The sequence below is a fragment of the Cervus canadensis genome, chromosome 22, assembly GCF_019320065.1.
Source record: "Cervus canadensis isolate Bull #8, Minnesota chromosome 22, ASM1932006v1, whole genome shotgun sequence".
Classification (NCBI taxonomy): Eukaryota; Metazoa; Chordata; class Mammalia; order Artiodactyla; family Cervidae; genus Cervus; species Cervus canadensis.
Window position 1 is genome coordinate 53,318,076 of NC_057407.1, and position 17,859 is coordinate 53,335,934.

General features: G+C 45.4%; 1 long non-coding RNA gene across 1 annotated transcript in view; it reads left to right on the top strand.

Annotated features, from left to right (window-relative positions):
- The first annotated feature begins 639 nt into the window (after positions 1-639).
- Positions 640-17,859, top strand: part of LOC122425150 — an 89,359-nt gene continuing 72,139 nt past the window's right edge. The window contains exon 1 of the long non-coding RNA XR_006264723.1: positions 640-740. This is a non-coding gene — a long non-coding RNA (uncharacterized LOC122425150). The remainder of the gene's footprint in view (positions 741-17,859) is intronic.

Below are 17,859 nucleotides of genomic sequence, written 5' to 3' on the forward strand. Positions count from 1 at the left end.
TGTGAGGTGATATCTCATTGTGGTTTTGATTTTACATCTCTGTTGAGTCATGTTTACTGAGTATCTTTTCATATGGTTGTTGGCTTGTCTTCTTTGGAGAAATGTCTGTTCAAGTCCTTTGCCTGTTTTTCCGGGGAAGGAAGGGTTCCACTGTTTCATTTTACTTAACTCTTAATATAAAGGAAAATCAGCCAACATTCGGGTCAGAACTCTAGCCTTTTGGCAATAGAATGGGGGTTGGGGGCGGGGGAGGTGGTAAGCAACTTCCTCGCCAAAGGGGATAGAAAGCAAGCATTTATCTGTGGTATGACTTTGTGACCGTGATAGAATGATCAAAACCCATACTGAATTTTGCCAGGCGTACCGAGGGTACAGCTGCATGAAATTGACGATAAACAGTTGTGAGCCGTGGTCCCCCCACACACATCACTGTGCGGGGTGCTACGCCAGGTCTGGGGTACCTGGGGAACTCGGTTTGGGCAGGGCGGGAACAGACGCGGGCGTGTGTTGGGGTCGGGGTCGGGGGGCGTCACCATTCCCAGGAGCGCCGCCAGGGGGCGCGCACGGGAGCTTCGCGGTTTGGCCCCTGGCGCGGCCCGTCGCCGGGCGCCGAGGCGGGAAAAGCCGAGGACCTTCGCGGCCGCCGCCTCGCGGGCCTCACGCGCCGGCCCGGGTCTGCTGCCGTGAGGGTGGAGGAGGACGAGGGCGCCAAGGAGTAGCCGCGAGCCTCTCACCAGCAGGTAAAAGAACGCGGTCCAGCTGGGCTGGGGGCGACGGCGTTGAGTTTCTCGGGAGAAAAGGACTCGCCTCAGCCCGGCTTCCCTTCCCGCCCCGCGCCGTCCCCCATCTCTTGGCCCATTTATGAAACCGGCTTGTCTTCTTGTTTGGGGCTTGTGGGGTTTCCTGATGTATTTTGGCCGTGAACCTCTTGTCAGAGTGACGACTTGCAAGTATCCTCTTATTCCATGGGTCGGCTTTTCACTTTGTCGAATTTTCGAGGACAGTTAACAGGTTTGGTCTAACTTTCCCAAGCCTGAGAATCGTTGGGCTTTTGTTCAAAATACATATTCCCAAGACCTTACTGAAAATTCTGATTCAGGAGATAAAGATGAACTATGAATGTTGTTTTTTTTTGCCTTGCGGCGCTGCTTGCGGGGTCTTACTTCCCCTATCGGGGAGGGAGCCCCCGCCCGCTTACAGTGGGAGCTCAGAGTCTTAACCACTGGACTGCCAGGGAAGTCCCCAAATCGGTATTTTTACTAGGAACCTCAGGGGATTCTCGAATCTAGCAAGTTTGGAACATTCTAGATTCTGCTCTAATAGTGTTTTTCAGCTGGAGCTGAACAGGAGAATCAGAGCTTTAGCAAGACTAAGGCCTCCTTCCTATTTGCAGAGTTTTGGAATTAATTGGCAATAATTAGCTCTCAATGGAGACCTGCTGGGATTTTAAGTATCTCCAGGAGACACTGATGCTGGGCCCTGGGAGGACCTGGTCCATCTGCTCCTGGCCCAGGGACCCCAGCTTCTGGCACAGAGCCTGGCTCAGGGTGGGTCTCCTGTAGCCTCACTGCCTTATTTTGAAAGTGATGCTTCCATTTCTGATATTGGAGAGTGGTTCTTTTCCAGGGAGGTCGAGAGCTTTACAGAGAAATCTAACATTTGTGGTCAGAATTCCCCATGACAGCGTGGGGAAGTTGGAAAAAACCGGATTACTTTGTAGGGAATCCAGTCAAGGTCTGCCTTTGATGGCCAGGTCTGAATGCTTCCTTCTGCAGAAGCAAGCGGCACCACAGATGGGAGTATTTGCTGCCATAATTGCTCCAAAGAATGAGACTTTATCACTATGTGGTCTTTTATCTAAAATGGTCCTAACACAACCACACTTGCCATTGCCCTGGGCCTTGGGAAGCAGACTCTCTATTCATAAGGAATTTTCTCAAAGGTCATTAAATCGTTGTTTATATATATGTTTATTTTTAACCTCGTTGGGTGGCTTGCGTGGTCTAGTTCCACAACCAGAAATTGAACCTGAGCCCCAACAGTGGAAGGACCGAGTCCTAACCACTGGACCACCAGGGAATTCCCTAGACATGGTTGTTTTTAAGCTATTTCTACAGTACCCTGCTTGTGATTTGGATGTGTGTGCTTGTCGGTCTAAAAGCCAATCCAGGGCAAGAAAAGCTAACTGGAGAATTTATAAATTAGTTTCCATTTATCCCTCAAAGGAGCTAATAGAGGGACGCTGATAAGAGACAAAAATGTGAGGTTAAGAGTTCAGATCTGATTCTATTGCTTATTGTTCATGGGCTTCTTGGGCGTGACATCTAACCTGTCTGGGTCTCAGTTGGCTTATCTGTGAAATGGAGTTAATGGTACCCACTCAGGTGTAAGAAGGTCAAAGGAGGTAAGACAGAAAAGCTCTTTGGTAACCTTGGTATGCAAATAAATGTTAGCCTTTAAGAAGTGGTAGTTATTACTATTACTGTGTGGTTATGAGCTGTTGTGTGTATCATTGGGCATTGGTACTTCAGAGCAGCAAACTTTTTGCCTTTACCATGCCTGCCAAAGGGCAGGAGAGCACACAGCCAGAAGGATGTGGAATATTTTTGTGGACACTTTCCATCCATATGTATTAGCTAAATTATTCCAAAACACCGCCAGCCTCTCACTGGGTGCATATTGGGTTCCACAGTGGTGGTGGTGTTTTTTTCTTTTTTCCTTTAGGTCTTTCAGTTGACTTAATATCTTTCAGTTCCTCACCAGCTATACCCAAACCAAGTAGAGATCTTACCATCATCATTTGTCTATAACTAGAAGTTGTTCATGCTAAGGTGCTGACACTCTTGCTCGTAGCTAAATTTTAAACCTGTCTATTGCTATGAATGATCTCAAAGCCAGTTGTCCTGATTACTTTGGTAGCATTCCTTCAGTTGATAGGAAGTCTTTTGGGGAATTTTAGTGTGAAATCATGTGACTTGGAGATTGAAGTCAGGTGCTTTGGGGAATGGGACCCAGGGCAGAAGAAAATACGTCATGGGGAGATCGAGAACCTCTGACATTATTGTACGTGGAAGTAATGTCGATATGAGATAGGAAGAAGACCTTATTGAGTGCCTACTGCATGTTAACACCGTGCTGGAAGTTTCATTCAGCGTCTCATTTGATTCTCATGTCCATCCTGCGGGAGGGGCCTCATTTCCACCTTATACCAGAGTCCAAAGACATAAGGTGACTTTATCAAGGTCACGCGGTGTGCGTGACTGGTTTGGTTCCAAAGCCCGCGTGGGTTCTCTTCTGTCTTTTAGGCTCAGTGGAACAAACACAGCAACACCAAGTAGAGCTGGGATATTGGGAAACTATTAAAGAGAGAAGAAAAACACAGAAGTTGTTGTTTAATAGATAAAATGGTGCTATCCAGAGTCATTTATATCCCATTTATGCCTAATTATCACATAGCACAGTAATGATTATGATTAAATGTCTGACAGCTGAAGCTGGCTGTACATTTTATTTGATTGGAACAGAAAGCATAGCACATATAGGTTTCCTCTTCATTGTTTCTTGCCCACGCAGTATGTCACTTGTTCAGAACGTCAGTAAATCACAAGTGACGTTGGTCAGCAGTTTTAGGCCAGTCCTGTATCCCAGATGTAAGAACAGAGAGTCATATCCAGCCTTTGCATCAGTCTCAACAAAGAACAGCCCGTTAATTCGCTAATTATTTCTCCCTGCCTTGTACAGGTAGCATTAGGAGGAATAAATACACTGAAACGTCAGTGACTCAAAGTTCCTGCTTTTGTTGTTGAATTTGCTTAGTTTTGTTTTTTTTTTTTTTTTTTTACATTTTGTGATTATGGCAGGTGCCTTTGTCTACAGTGAATGAGAAAATTAACTTATTGTTCTTGGGGAGGGAGGAGAGATTGCTTAACAGCGAAGAGGGGTGGGGTTGGAGGGATGCAGCCTTGAGGAAGAAGAGGGCAGTGAATTAGGATTCAGGGAATCTCATTCTGTCACTGCCTGCTGTGTGCCTGTAACCTGTGTGTGTTTTCTCATCCTTAAAGTGAGGATAATAATCATATTTGCCTTATATGGGATGTCTGAGACACCAGAGGCAAACCTGGAGACAAGAATTCTGAGTGCAGGTCATTGAATTTGGAGGTGATCTAAGGGAGCAGAGTGAGGGAGTTGGTGAGTAGGTTGCAGCTGTGGGCATTGGGGTCAGTGCCACCAGGACTGCTGTGTAACAGATTACTCCAAAGTTTAATGGCTTAAGCAAGAACTGTTTATTATACTTACATTTCCTGAAGCTTAGGGATTCAGAACTGGCTTATCTGGGCAGCTGTGGCTCAAGACCTCTGGTAAGATTGTAGTCAAGACGGTGGTCGGAGCAGCAGCATCTGAAGGCTCGGGCTGGGTGCAGGACCCGTCTCCAAGGCGGCTCAGCCACGTGGCTGGTGCGGGTGCCGGGCATTGGCAGGACGCCTCCGCCCCTCGCTGTGCGGGCCTCCCCGCGAGCTCCGTGTGTGTTCTCACAACGTGGCTCCGGCTTTCCCCAGAGGCCGCGTTGTCACCGCCTCGGCTTGGACGTCACAGAGCATCAGTCTCATCATATTCTAGTCATTAGAAGTGTCACTTAATGTCGCTTGCATTTGAGGGCAGGGGAATTGGGCTTCACCATTTTGAGGACTGACATTCAAAGAATTTGTTGACATGTTTTAGGACTGCCACTTACTCTGTGTGACTCATGGAATACACTTTAGAATTTTCCTTTTCCCTGAGAATGGAGGAAGCTGGGCTATCTTCCGACTCCCAGCCCTATGGGTTGAAGATCTGGTTGGTGATCTGAGGGCAGGAATGAGTGGGAGTAGGGAGGAAGGTAGTTCTCCTGTGCTGAATGGTGCTTAATAGCCATTCCCTGGGGCCCCAGGGGGTGCTGAGGGGTGCCACTGACAAGATGCACCACCCAGACTGAGTCCTGCCCCAGGCGGAGCCCCGGGGCCTCAGCACGGGCCAGTGCAGGGCCCCGAGCTCAGTGCGAAGCTCAGTCAGGGCCTAGCTCTTACCCGGTTATTTCCACTTACCATGGCTAGAAAAACCTGCCTTTTTTGCCTTCATCTTTTTCAGCTGAAAATGAGACTGAGGCAGTTATTCTTTTTCTTAAGCTGCCCTTGCTTGGAGTAGCAAAGGATTTCCAAATACCACGTATGTTGGAGTTTTTTTGTAAAATACGCACACACACTTGCATCCATAGAGACAAATAGCACCCCTCTCTGCTCTGCTATTTCTAGCACTAACCCTCATTTATGATGCCATATTTATGTAATTACAGTGCTGCGGTGGTAGACCATGATTTCAAAACACAATCATAATCACCATCAGAAGAAATAGGGAAGATGAAAAACATACACAAGGCAATTAAAAAGTTCTTGTGAATGAATTTTCCCAGTGCCTTCTGTTCTTGGGTCATGGGATGCTCTACCTCCAGATGCATATGTGTGCATGTGTGTATGTTTACATTTTCTATGGGTATATGTTTACATTTCTGCTCTTAGTATATACCTGGGCCAGGGACTAGAGTGTGACTACCCAGTGAAATGACTTATCCCTTGGAGATTACCATCCATCTGCTTGATTAGATTTTTATGTTCATTTATCTGTGGTCTTTTTTAAAAAAATTATTTATTTGGCAGTGCCAGGTCTTAGTTGTGGCATGCAGGATCTTTACGTGTGGCATGTGAGATCTAGTTTCCTGACCAGGGATCGAACCCTGGCCCCCTGCATTGGGAGTGTGGTGTCTTAGCCACTGGAGCACCAGAGACATCCCAGTCATCTGTGGTCGTAATGGTCAGGGGATCTTGGCCACAGAGTGTGTTTTTTATGACATGCATCCCTGCTTCCCTGGTGGCTCAGTGGTAAAGAATCTGCCTGCCCATGCCGGGGACGTGGGTTTGATCCTTGGGTCAGGAAGATCCCTTGGAGAAGGAAATGGCAACCGACTCCAGTATTCTTGCCTGGGAAATCCCATGGAGAGAGGAGCCTAGTGGACTACAGTCCATGGGGTCGCAAAGAGTGGACACAACCGAACAATTAAACAACAACAATCCCTGCTTTATACTCCTTCCTGCTGATGACAGTCTCTATACGTTCAGTTCAGTTCAGTTGCTCAGTTATGTTCGACTCTTTGCAACCCCATGGACTGTGGCACACTAGGCTTCCATGTCCATCACCAACTCCCGGAGCTTGGTCAGACTCATGTCCATCAAGTCAGTGATGCCATTCAACCATCTCATACATTAATTCCTTAGTAATATTTTAAAGTTGTTTGAAAAATAATTTCCCACTTCCAGAATCCACATGTCCCTCTATGCCTGTTTTCCCAGCCCCCCTCCCCACTTTATCCTTCTGCAGCACCCCTCCAGCCCCATCAGTGCTGCTGCTAAGTCGCTTCAGTCATGTCTGACTCTGTGCAACCCCAGAGACGGCAGCCCACCAGGCTCCTCTGTCCTTGGGATTCTCCAGGCAAGAACACTGGAGTGAGTTGCCATTTCCTTCTCCAGGCCCCATCGGTGAGGTGCCAGCTAATTCAAAAGCATCCTGTTTTCTCTGCGGGGGCCCCGTGCCAGCTGGACGCTCAGGGCTCCGTGCTACTGTGTGTTGAGTATGCCGCCTGTCCGGCTTGCTGCAGTCTGTGAACCTACTGAAGCACTAAACAAGTCCCTTCGCAGTGCCTGGAAAACCCAATTCTTTTCTCTTCCATTTCTGGCTTATGTGTAGCGAAAGCACAGTATGCTCTGCCAAATCTTAAAATCTTAAAGCAGTTTATATATCCATTCGGGGACTGCCTTTTTCTTCCAGAAAGTTCCCTGCGGCTATATCACATGAAATCTCACTCTGAATTATGTATTTGGACACATAAATGAAAATATTCCTTTAGTACATTACAACTTGCGGGATTGGGGAAGAAGACTTTGGGGGAAAGTGACTATTTAAATTATTATTAACTTTTTATGGCTGGGACTTCAAACAGTAGTTACTCATTACTCTGAATCAAAAGCTCTCACCGACTCCATACGATGAAGTGTTTTTTCCATCTGTCTACCTTCGACACCGCCGACCTGTGTGTCCCCGACGATCGTGTTCTTTTGTGAGGGGCGAGAGGAGACTCTAGGAAGGAGTGGTGGTGGGAGAGTGAACCCGTGTGTCCAGTCCTTTGTATTTCTTCGTTTAAGTGCTGCCTGCACAAGTCCTCAGGCATCGCCACGGACGGTCTCCTACAGCCGGCACTTCCCTTGGGTCAGCACGGAGGGAGGAGGGCATGTCACCTTTAGCCGGCTTTCATTCTGCCAGCTTTAGCATTTCATTCTTTATAGCTCCTTTATAGCTCTAGGGTGCCTTTTAATGGTCGCTGGAGGGAGATCTGTTGTTTAAAAGACGGGTTGGGAGAGGGAGTGTCTGGGTGTACCTTTTGGTCTGTGTCATTCGTGACTGATTTCAAAGCCAGAAAACAAATTAATTCTAGGAAATTAATTCAGTCTCTTAATTGAAGCAATAGCCTATTTTCAAATAATTTAAAAAATGAGATATGAATTTCTTTATGTAGGTGGCTTTTACTGACCTAAGGCAAGGATTCCTGCTTTCCTAGGAATTCCTTTCCTCCTGCTGCACCTTCCTTGGCTTCTGAAACCTTACTCTTGTTTAACAGCTGGCTGCGGACCTCCTTTCTGCTGATTCCTCCATCACTGATAGAATTTTCTCTCATCTGTGACTGACTGCGCACACTCTAATAAATTAAGTACGCAGGATTGCTGTGTTAAAGGTATGGGGGTGGGACCCAGCGAAGTGTAGCAAATTATTTTTATCTCCTGCTCCCTGTTGAGCAGGAGGTTGTTACTCTGTTATCTATGTTTTGAACCTAGTTGTTTGATCCTCAAAGCCTAAAGGTAGCTTCTGTGCACAGTTTTATGGTCTTGGGGATGCCAGCAACAGCTATGAATTCTTTGGTTGAGCCATATCTACTTTCCACATCCTGAAAATATGTTCAGCCCTGTCTCCCCACTGCACACGTATATATCGTGGCCGATAGTGACATTACCTCCCCATCCTTTTCTGTTTCCCTTCTTCACAAACCCATTGATGGAACTGAGAGCCTGCCTGAATGAACAGCAGAGGAAGCATTGCCTCGCGCCCGCGCTGTGCTGACCTTCTTTCTTCTTTAGCTGGTTATGGCTTAGTGTTGGCATCCTGGGAGGTTTGCAAGAGCCAGCCTCTCTTTTTCTGAGGCTACAGATAGATTCTGTGGGGGGAAGACTGCCATGGTGGGCAACTTAAGTTTTCAGGTGTTCTGTCTGGGTACTCTGAGACCACAAAAGGCCCTGGTGTCATTATGCCTGCATGTGACAAGATGGTCAGCATGTCTTTATGATCTGTTCTGGAGTGGGAGAAACCAGGGAATTGGAACCATGCATTTCCATCAGCCATAATGCCAGCTCTAACCATTCCACTTTAGTGGGTTTATGCGCAGAAGGGAGGACATGGGAGGAGGAAGAGAGAATCGGAGGAGGTGAGTGAAGGTGTGGCTTGTGCTCAGAACAGGCGGGTAAATGTGAAGCAACTGATTTTTCTTCTCTCTGCTTCCTTCTGCTTCTGCTGTTGGCTTGCTTTCTCCTCATTCTAGTTTGGTCATGATTCCTTGGGGCCTCTAGAGCTATCTCATGCCCTACCTTGACCTACACTTTCTGCATTGTCTTACCCACGTCCCGTTTCAAACTCTTAAGGAAGAGAGCCCAGTGGGCCCAGCTTGTCTTTTTGCCTGTGTCCACCCCAGAGGCTGGGATTTGGCTGCTCTGGTGTTGGGTCTGAAGCCCTGGCCGTGGCTGGAATGGCAGGGCCACGTGCTGGAGGACAGACTCATGTTCTGCAGAGGCTGTGGTTAGGCATCTCCTGTGGAGATGGGCTGGAGGCCTTCCACATGGCAGGCGCACCCTATACACGTCTGTGACGGATTGTGTACCCTGCAAGTATGTGACCAAAGAGCCCACAGACAAAGGACTGTAGCACATGGCCATGAAAGGGTGCTGGTTTTCCATACTTTTGGTTCAAAAGAAAAAGGCTTCCATGTGAAACTCTGCATGCAGCAGGAAGCCACCACACCCACTACAAACAAAAGGGCCTGGAGAGTGATTTTTATAAGGAAACATGTATCAGTTCAATTCAGTTACTCAGTCATGTCCAACTCTTTGCAACCCCATGGAGTGCAGGAAGCCAGGCCTCCCTGTCCATCACCAACTCCTGGAGTTACCCAAACTCATGTCCATTGAGTCGGTGATGCCATCCAACCATCTCGTCCTCTGTCATCCCCTTCTCCTCCTGCCTTCAGTCTTTCCCAGCATCAGGATCTTTTCCAGTGAGTCAGTTCTCCACATCAGGTGGCCAAAGGATTGGAGTTTCAGTTTCAATATCAGTCCTTCCAGTGAACACTTAGGATTGATCTCCTTTAGGAAGGACAGGTTGACTCTCCTGTCAAGGGATTCTCAAGAGTCTTCTCCAACACCACAGTTCAAAAGCATCAATTCTTCGATGCTCAGCTTTCCTTATAGTCCAACTCTCATATCTATACATGACTACTGGAAAAACCATAACCTTGACTAGGTGGACCTTGTTGGCAAAGTAATGTCTCTGCTTTTTAATATGCTGTCTAGGTTGGTCATAGCTTTTCTTCCAAGGAGGAAGCGTCTTTTAATTTCATGGCTGCAGTCATCTGCAGTGATTTGGAATCCCCCCAAATAAAGTATGCCACTGTTTCCACTGTTTTCCCGTCTATTTCCCATGAAGTGATGGGACCAGATGCCATGATTTTCATTTTTTGAATGCTGAGCTTTAAGCCAACTTCCTCTTTTACTTTCATCAAGAAGCCTTTTAGTTCTTATTCATTTCTGCCATAAGGGTGGTGGTGTCTGCATATCTGAGGTTATTGATATTTCTCCTGGCAATCTTGATTCCAGCTTGTGCTTCCTCCAGCCCAGCGTTTCTTATGATGTACTCTGCATATAAGTTAAATAAGCAGGGTGACAATATACAGCCTTGACATACTCCTTTTCCTATTTGGAACCAGTCTGTTGTTCCATGTCCAGTTCAAACTGTTGCTTCCTGACCTACATACAGGATTCTCAAGAGGCAGGTCAGGTGGTCTGGTATTCCCATCTCTTTCAGAATTTTCCACAGTTTATTGTGATCCACACAGTCAAAGGCTTTGGCATAGTCAATGAAGCAGAAATAGATGTTTTTCTGCAACTCTCTTGCTTTTTCAATGATCCAGCAGATGTTGAAAATTTGATCTCTGGTTCATCTGCCTTTTCTAAAACCAGCTAGAACATCTGGGAGTTCACGGTTCATGTATTGCTGAAGCCTGGCTTGGAGAATTTTGAGCCTTACTTTACTAGCGTGTGAGATGAGTGCAATTGTGCAGTAGTTTGAGTATTCTTCAGCATTGACTTTCTTTGGGATTGGAATGAAAACTGACCTTTTCCAGTCCTGTGTCCACTGCCGAGTTTTCCAAATTTACTGGCATGTTGAGTGCAGCACTTTCACAGCATCATCTTTTAGGATTTGAAATAGCTCAACTGGAATTCCATCACCTCCACTAGCGTTATTCATAGTGATGCTTCCTAAGGCCCTCTTGACTTCACATTCCAGGATGTTTGGCTCAAGGTGAGTGATCACACCATTGTGATCATCTGGGTCATGAAGATCTTTTTTGTATAATTCTTCTGTGCATTCTTGCCACCTCTTCTTAATATCTTCTGCTTCTTCCATACCCTTTCTGTCCTTTATTGAGCCCATCTTTGCATGAAATGTTCCCTTGGTATCTCTGATTTTCTTGAAGAGATCTCTAATCTTTCTCATTCTGTTGTTTTCCTCTGTTTCTCTACACTGATCGTTGAGGAAGGCTTTCTTATCTCTCCTTGCTGTTTTTGGAACTCTGCATTCAAATGGGTATATCTTTCCTTTTTTCCTTTGATTTTTGCTTCTCTTCTGTTCACAGCTATTTGTAAGGCCTCCTCAGTGAGCCATTTTGCTTTTTTGCATTTCTTTTTCTTGGGAATTGTCTTGATCCCTGTCTCCTATACATTGTCACGAATCTCTGTCCATAGTTCCTCAGGCATTCTATCAGGTCTAGTTAAATTAATTTATCTATTAAATAGATAAATCTATTTATCACTTCCACCGTATAATTGTAAGGGATTTGATTTAGGTCATTCCTGAATGGTCTAGTGGTTTTCCATGAAAGTGAAGTCGCTCAGTTGTGTCTAGCTTTTTGCGACCCCACAGACTGTAGCCTATCAGGTTCCTCCATCCATGGGATTTTCCAGGCAAGAGTACTGGAATGGGTTGCCATTTCCTTCTCCAGGAGATCTTCCCGACCCAGGGATTGAACATGGGTCTCCTGCATTGTGGGCAGATGCTTTACCGTCTGAGCCACCAGGGAAGTCCATTTTCAAGTAGTGGTTTTCCATGCTTTCTTCAATTTAAGTCTGAATTTGGCAATAAGGAGTGCATGATCTGAGCCACAGTCAGCTCCCGGTCTTGTTTTTGCTGACTATATAGAGCTGCTTCATCTTTGGCTGCAAAGAATATAATCATCTGATTTTGGTGTTGACCATCTGGTGATGTCCATGTGTAGAGTCTTCTCTTGTGTTGTTGGAAGAGGGTGTTTGCTTTGATCAGTATGTTCTCTTGGCAAAGCTCTATGAGTCTTTGCCCTGCTTCATTCCGTACTCCAAGGCCAAATTTGCCTGTTACTTCAGGTGTTTCTTGACTTCTTTCTTTTGCATTCCAGTCCCCTATAATGAAAAGGATATCTTTTTTGAGTGTTAGTTCTAAAAGGTCTTGTAGGTCTTCATAGAACTATTCAACTTCAGCTTCTTCAGCATTACTGGTTGGGGCATAGCCTTGGATTACCGTGATATTGAATGGTTTGCCTTGGAAACGAACAGAGATCATTCTGTTTTTTTTGAGATTACATCCAAGTACTGCATTTTGGACTCTTTTGTTGACTATGATGGCTTTTCATAGTATGATTTTTATATGGAAACATGTATAAACAGTCATTTATGCCCTTAGAGAATGGATGGAAGATCAAAGATGGAATAAAGGCACAAAGAACCTTTCTTTTCCTTTTTCTGCTTGAGAAAACTCACCCAAGGGCTAGGAATTTTAATTTTCTGTTGTTCTGAGATACGAAGGCCAATGTGTGTAATCCAGAAGGTGCAGGAGGCTTGCTTGCCCCGGAGGTCCCTGTGTGTTTGTTTTTAGCCCCTTTATTCCATGGTGCATGGAGCTTTAAGTCCCAGATGTCTGCTACTTCATAGGGTGGGGATCCAAGTGGGATGGGCTTTCTTTGCTGCTTGGGTTCTAGTTGCTTGCAGTTTCCCTTGCCTTGTAGGCTGCCCACTGGACCATGAGACTGCCTCTTTGGGGAGGGTCTCCGGGGCCGTGGGAGGGGTCTCATCATGCAGCGTGATGTCACTGCAGTGCTGCCTCTTGGGCCTTCCTCCCTTTCTCCCCGCCCTGCTCCTCACCACCCCCTCCCAGATTTCTTCAAATGGCAGGAGGTCTTCCATTTCTCCTTTTCTCTGTCTTGCAGAGTAACTCAACAGTCTGCTGGGATTTCCTCTCTCTGGTTTGTTGCCTCAATCCTATTTTAAAAATCTAAACAAAATTGAGGGATCTCCACCTGGTGGTCTCTGCTTATAAAAAAGGCAGTTGGGGTTATAACTGTCATACAGGTAACAAATAAAGTATGTTGTACTTTGTAATTTAAAAAACCCCACTGAAGTGTGAGTTGTGAACTGTTATCTCTCTTTTGTCAATGAGAAAACTTGAGCACCGAGGTTAAGAGACTTGAGTTCACTATACAATCAGCTTGGCAGCTTCAATGCCGGCGTGAGGGCTGTAAATCCAGTAGATTCATGAAATGTCCTAGGCTTCACACACCTGCATTTCAGCAAGACTGTCTATTTGTTAACACATCCTTGGTGGAGCAGGTGGGTCTATATTCATGCACAGTTGGGTGGATCTCTTTCTGGATGAATAGTCATTGCCAGACACTGCTAATTAGTGAATCATGATCAAATGAAAAAAATTAGCATAAACTTTTGACATTTTGTGGTATATAAGTGCTCACATCCCCTCCTGAGAGCACCGTGACTCCATCTAGGACATAGCCTGTCCTCCACTGTGAGCAGCTTGGGTGGAATCTTTCTGTGACAGATGCTGAAAGGTCTTGTCAGCCAGATCCTTCCTCCTACTTTCTGGTCCAGCCAGGAGCCAGTCACAGTGCCTGAGCTCAGCCAAGAGGACCTTTCATTAGTTCTTCACATCTTGAGTAGAGTGACATAGATAAAGAAATGATGGTTAGAGCTTCCTGGGCAAGACAGCCATGTTCCTGATTTTGGCACTGCCTGCTTCCATTGCTCCCAGACATGATTCTTTGATTTCCTTTTAATCCATGGTGGTGATGTGATGGTTGAGTCACCAAGTTGTGTCAGACTCTTGCGACCCCATGGACTATATAGCCCATTAGGCTCCTCTGTCCATAGGATTTTTCTGGAAGAAATACAAGAATCCTGGAGTGGGTTGCCATTTCCTTCTCCAGGGTGTCTTCCCAACCCAGGGACTGAACCCAGGTCTCCTGCTTTGCAGGTGGTCTCTTTACAAACGGAGCCACCAGGGAACCCCTTTTCAAATCCATCTCTTTTGCCTGATTTCCAAGAAGGTCTTCCTGTTCACTGAGCCAGGGCTGTGGTTCCTCCGCTGACATGTGATGGCTGTAGAATTCAAATTCAAATTCTGGCTTTTCCTGTAGTGTTACAGTTAGTAGCCAAAGCTGTAATCACAGGGGATTGTGCCAGAGACCAGGACCAGTGAGGGCAGCTCTAGGTCCAGAGGCTGTGGTAGTTTCAGCAGATATGGGCCCCAGGGATGTTTTAACCCAGGAGCTGAGGCACAGAAGCCCATAGGGGACAATTAAAATCAAGATGGTGTTCATACATTGCAAGACTCAACATAGCAAAGATGTCAGTTTTCCCAGAATTGATTTATAGGTTGAATGCAAATCCTATCAAAATCCCAGCATGGTTTTTAATAGACACAGACAGGCTTATTTAAAAATTTACATGGACATGCACAGGACTTAGAATCACTAAAATATTTTGGAAAAAAAGAATACAGCGGGAGTAGTCATGCTACCCCCTTCTTGGGTCACAGCCTTGTCAGGTGAAGGGGCTTGTGTAACTCAGTGAAGCTATGAGTCATGCCGTGCAGGGCCACCCAAGATGGATGGGTCACAGTGAAGGGTTCTGACAAATGTGGTCCATTGGAGGAGGAAATGGCAACCCGCTGCAGTATTCTTACCTTGAGACCCCCATGAACAGTATGAAAAGGCAAAAAGATATGATACTAGAAGATGAGCCCCCCACCCCCCCAGGTCAGAAGGTGTCTGGAACACTAGTGGGGAAGAGCAGAGGGCAGTTACTGATAGCTCCAGAAAGTGACTAGGCCAAAGCAGAAACGATGCTTAGTTGTGGATGTGACTGGTGGTGAAAGTAACATCTGATGCTGTAAAGAACCATATTGCGTAGGAACCTGGAATGTTAGGTCCATGAATCAAGATAAATTGGAAGTGGTCAAGCAGGAGATGACAAGAATGAAGGTCAGTATCTTAGGAGTCAGTGAACTAAAATGGACAGGACTGGGTGAATTTAATTCAGATAACTATTATATCCACCACTGAGGGCAAGAATCCCTTAGAAGAAATAGAGTAGCCATCATAGTCAACAAGAGTCCAAAATACAGTACTTGGGTGCAGTCTCAAAAACGACAGAATGATCTCAGTTTCTGTCCAAGGCAAACCACTCAACATCACAGTAATCCAAGTCTGTGTTCCAACCACTGACGCCAAAGAAGCTGAAGTTGAATGGTTCAATGAAGACCTACAACACCTTCTTCCTAACACCAAAAAAAAGATATCCTTTTCATCATGGGGAACTGAAATGCAAAATTAGGAAGTCAACAGGCAAGATTGGCCTTGGAGTACAAAATAAAGCAGCACAAAGGTTAGCAGAGTTTTGTCAAGCAAACACACTGGTCACAGCAAACACCCTTTTCCAGCAATGCAAGTGGTGACTTTACATATGAATATCACCAAAATAGTCAGTACAGGAATCAGATTGATCATATTCTTTGTACTCGAAGATGGAGAAGCTCTGTACAGACAGCAAAAACAAGACCGGGAGCTGACTGTGGCTCAGATCATCAGCTCCTTATTGCAAAATTCAGGCTTAAATTGAAGAAAGTAGGGAAAACCTCTAGGCAATTCAGGTATGACCTAAATCAAATCCCTTATGATTATTCAGTGTTGGTGATGAATAGATTCAAGGGATTAGGTCTGGTAGACAAAGTGCCTGAAGAACTAGGGACAGAGATTTGTACCATTGTATAGGAGGCAGTGACCAAAACCATCTCAAATGAAAAGGAAACACAAGAAGTCAAAGTTGTTGTCTGAGGAGGTGTTACAAAAAGCTGAGGAAAGAAGAGAAGCAACAGGCAAGGGGAAAAGGGACAGACATGCCCAACTGAATGCAGAGTTCCAGAGAACAGCAAGGAGAGATAAGGCCTTAAATGAACAATGCAAAGAAATAGAGGAAAATAATAGAGTGGGAAAGACTAGAGATCTCTTAAAGAAAATTGGCGATATCTAGGGAGCATTTCATGCAAGGAAGGGCATGATAAAGGACAGAAACAGTCAGGACCTAACAGATGCAGAAGATATTAAGAAGAGGTGGCAAGAATACACAGAAGAACTATACAAAAAAGATCTTTGCGACCCAGATAATCAGGATGGTGTGCTCACTCACCTAGAGCCAGACATCCTGGAAAGTGAAGTCAAATGGGCCTTAGGAAGCATTACTATGAACGAAGCTAGTGGAGGTGATGGAATTCCAGTTGAGCTATTTCAAATCCTAGAAGATGATGCTGTGAAAGTGCTATACTCAATATGCCAGCAAATATGGAAAACTCAGCAGTGGCCACAGGACTGGAAAAGGTCAGTTCTAATCTCAAAGAAGGACAGTGCCAAAGAATGTTCAAACTACTGTACATTTGTGCTTATTTCACACACTAGCAAGGTTGTCCTCAAAATTCTTTAAGCTAGGCTTCAGCACTATGTGAACTTAGAACTTCCAGATGTACAAGCTGGGTTTTGAAGAGGCAGAGGAACCAGGGATCAAATTGCCAACATTTGTTGGATCTTGGAGAGAGCAAGGGAGTTGTAGAAAAACATCTACTTCTGCTTCATTGACTATGCTAAAGCCTTTGACTATGTGGATCACAGCAAACTGGAAAATTCTTCAAGAGATGGGAGTACTAGATCACTTTACCCAACTCCTGAGAAACCTATATGTGGGTTAAGAAGCAACAGTTAGAACTGGACATGAAACAACTGACTGGTTCCAAATTGGGAAAGGAGTATGACAAGGCTGTATATTGTCTCCCTGCTTATCTAATTTATATGCAGAGTACATCATATGAAATGCCTGGCTGGATGAATCACAAGCTGAAACAAGATTGCCAGGAGACATATCAACAACCTCGTATATGCAGATGATACTACTCTAATGGCAGAAACTTAAAAGGACCTAAAGAGCTTCTTGATGAGGGTGAAAGAGCTGGCTTGAAATTCAGCATTCAGAAAACCAAGATCATGGCATCTTGTCCCATCACTTCATGGCAAATAGAGGGGGAAAAGTAGAGGCAGTGACAGAATCTTTTTTCTTGGGCTCCAAAATCACTGCGGTCAGTGACTGCAGCCATGAAATTAAAAGACTCTTGCTCCTTGGAAGGAAAGCTATGACAAACCCGACAGCATATTCGAAAGCAGAGACATCACTTTGCCAACAACAGTCTGTATAGTCAGAGCTATGGTTTTTCCAGTAGTCATGTGGAGATGTGAGAATTGGATTCTAAAGAAGACTGAGCGCCAAAGGATTGATGCTTTTAAATTGTGGTGCTGGAGAAGACTCTTGATAATCTCTTGGACTGCAAGATCAAACCAATCAATCCTAAATGAAATTAGCCCTGACTATTCATTGGAAGGACTGATGCGAAGCTGAAACTCAAATCATTTGGCCGGCTGATGCGAAGAGCCGACTCACTGGAAAAGACCCTGATTCTGGGAGAGATAGAAGGCAAAAGGTGAAGGAGGTGGCAAAGGATGACATGGTTAGATATTAATAGCATCACTGACTTAATGGACATGAATTTGAGCAAACTCCAGGAGATAGTGGAAGACAGAGGTGCCTGAGGTGCTGTAGTCTATGGGGCCGCCGAGAGTCGGGCACGACTTAGCCACTCAGCAAGAACAACAATCATGCTACCTGATGTTAAAGCTTGTTGTTTAGTTGCTAAGTCATGTCTGATTCTTTTGAGGTCTCATGGACTGTAGCCCGCCAGACTCCCTTATGTCTGGGTTTTCCAGACAGGAACACTGGAGTGGGTTGCCGTTTCCTCTTCTAGGGGATCTTCTCATACGGGGTAGAACCTGCATCTCCTAGTTAATAGGCAGAGTGTTTACCACTGAGCCACCTGGGAGGCTGGTGTTAAAACTTACTGTACAGCTGTGGTAGTCATCAGACAGTGGTGTCTGATGGACAGGATGGAATGGATAGTTGAATCAATTGAGCAGAACAGAGAAATCCTAGTTATAGACCCACACAATTATGCCCGGCTGATTTTTGACAAAGTTGCAAAAGCAGTTCAATGGGGAAAAATGGTCTTTTCAACAAATGATGCTGTAACAGTTGG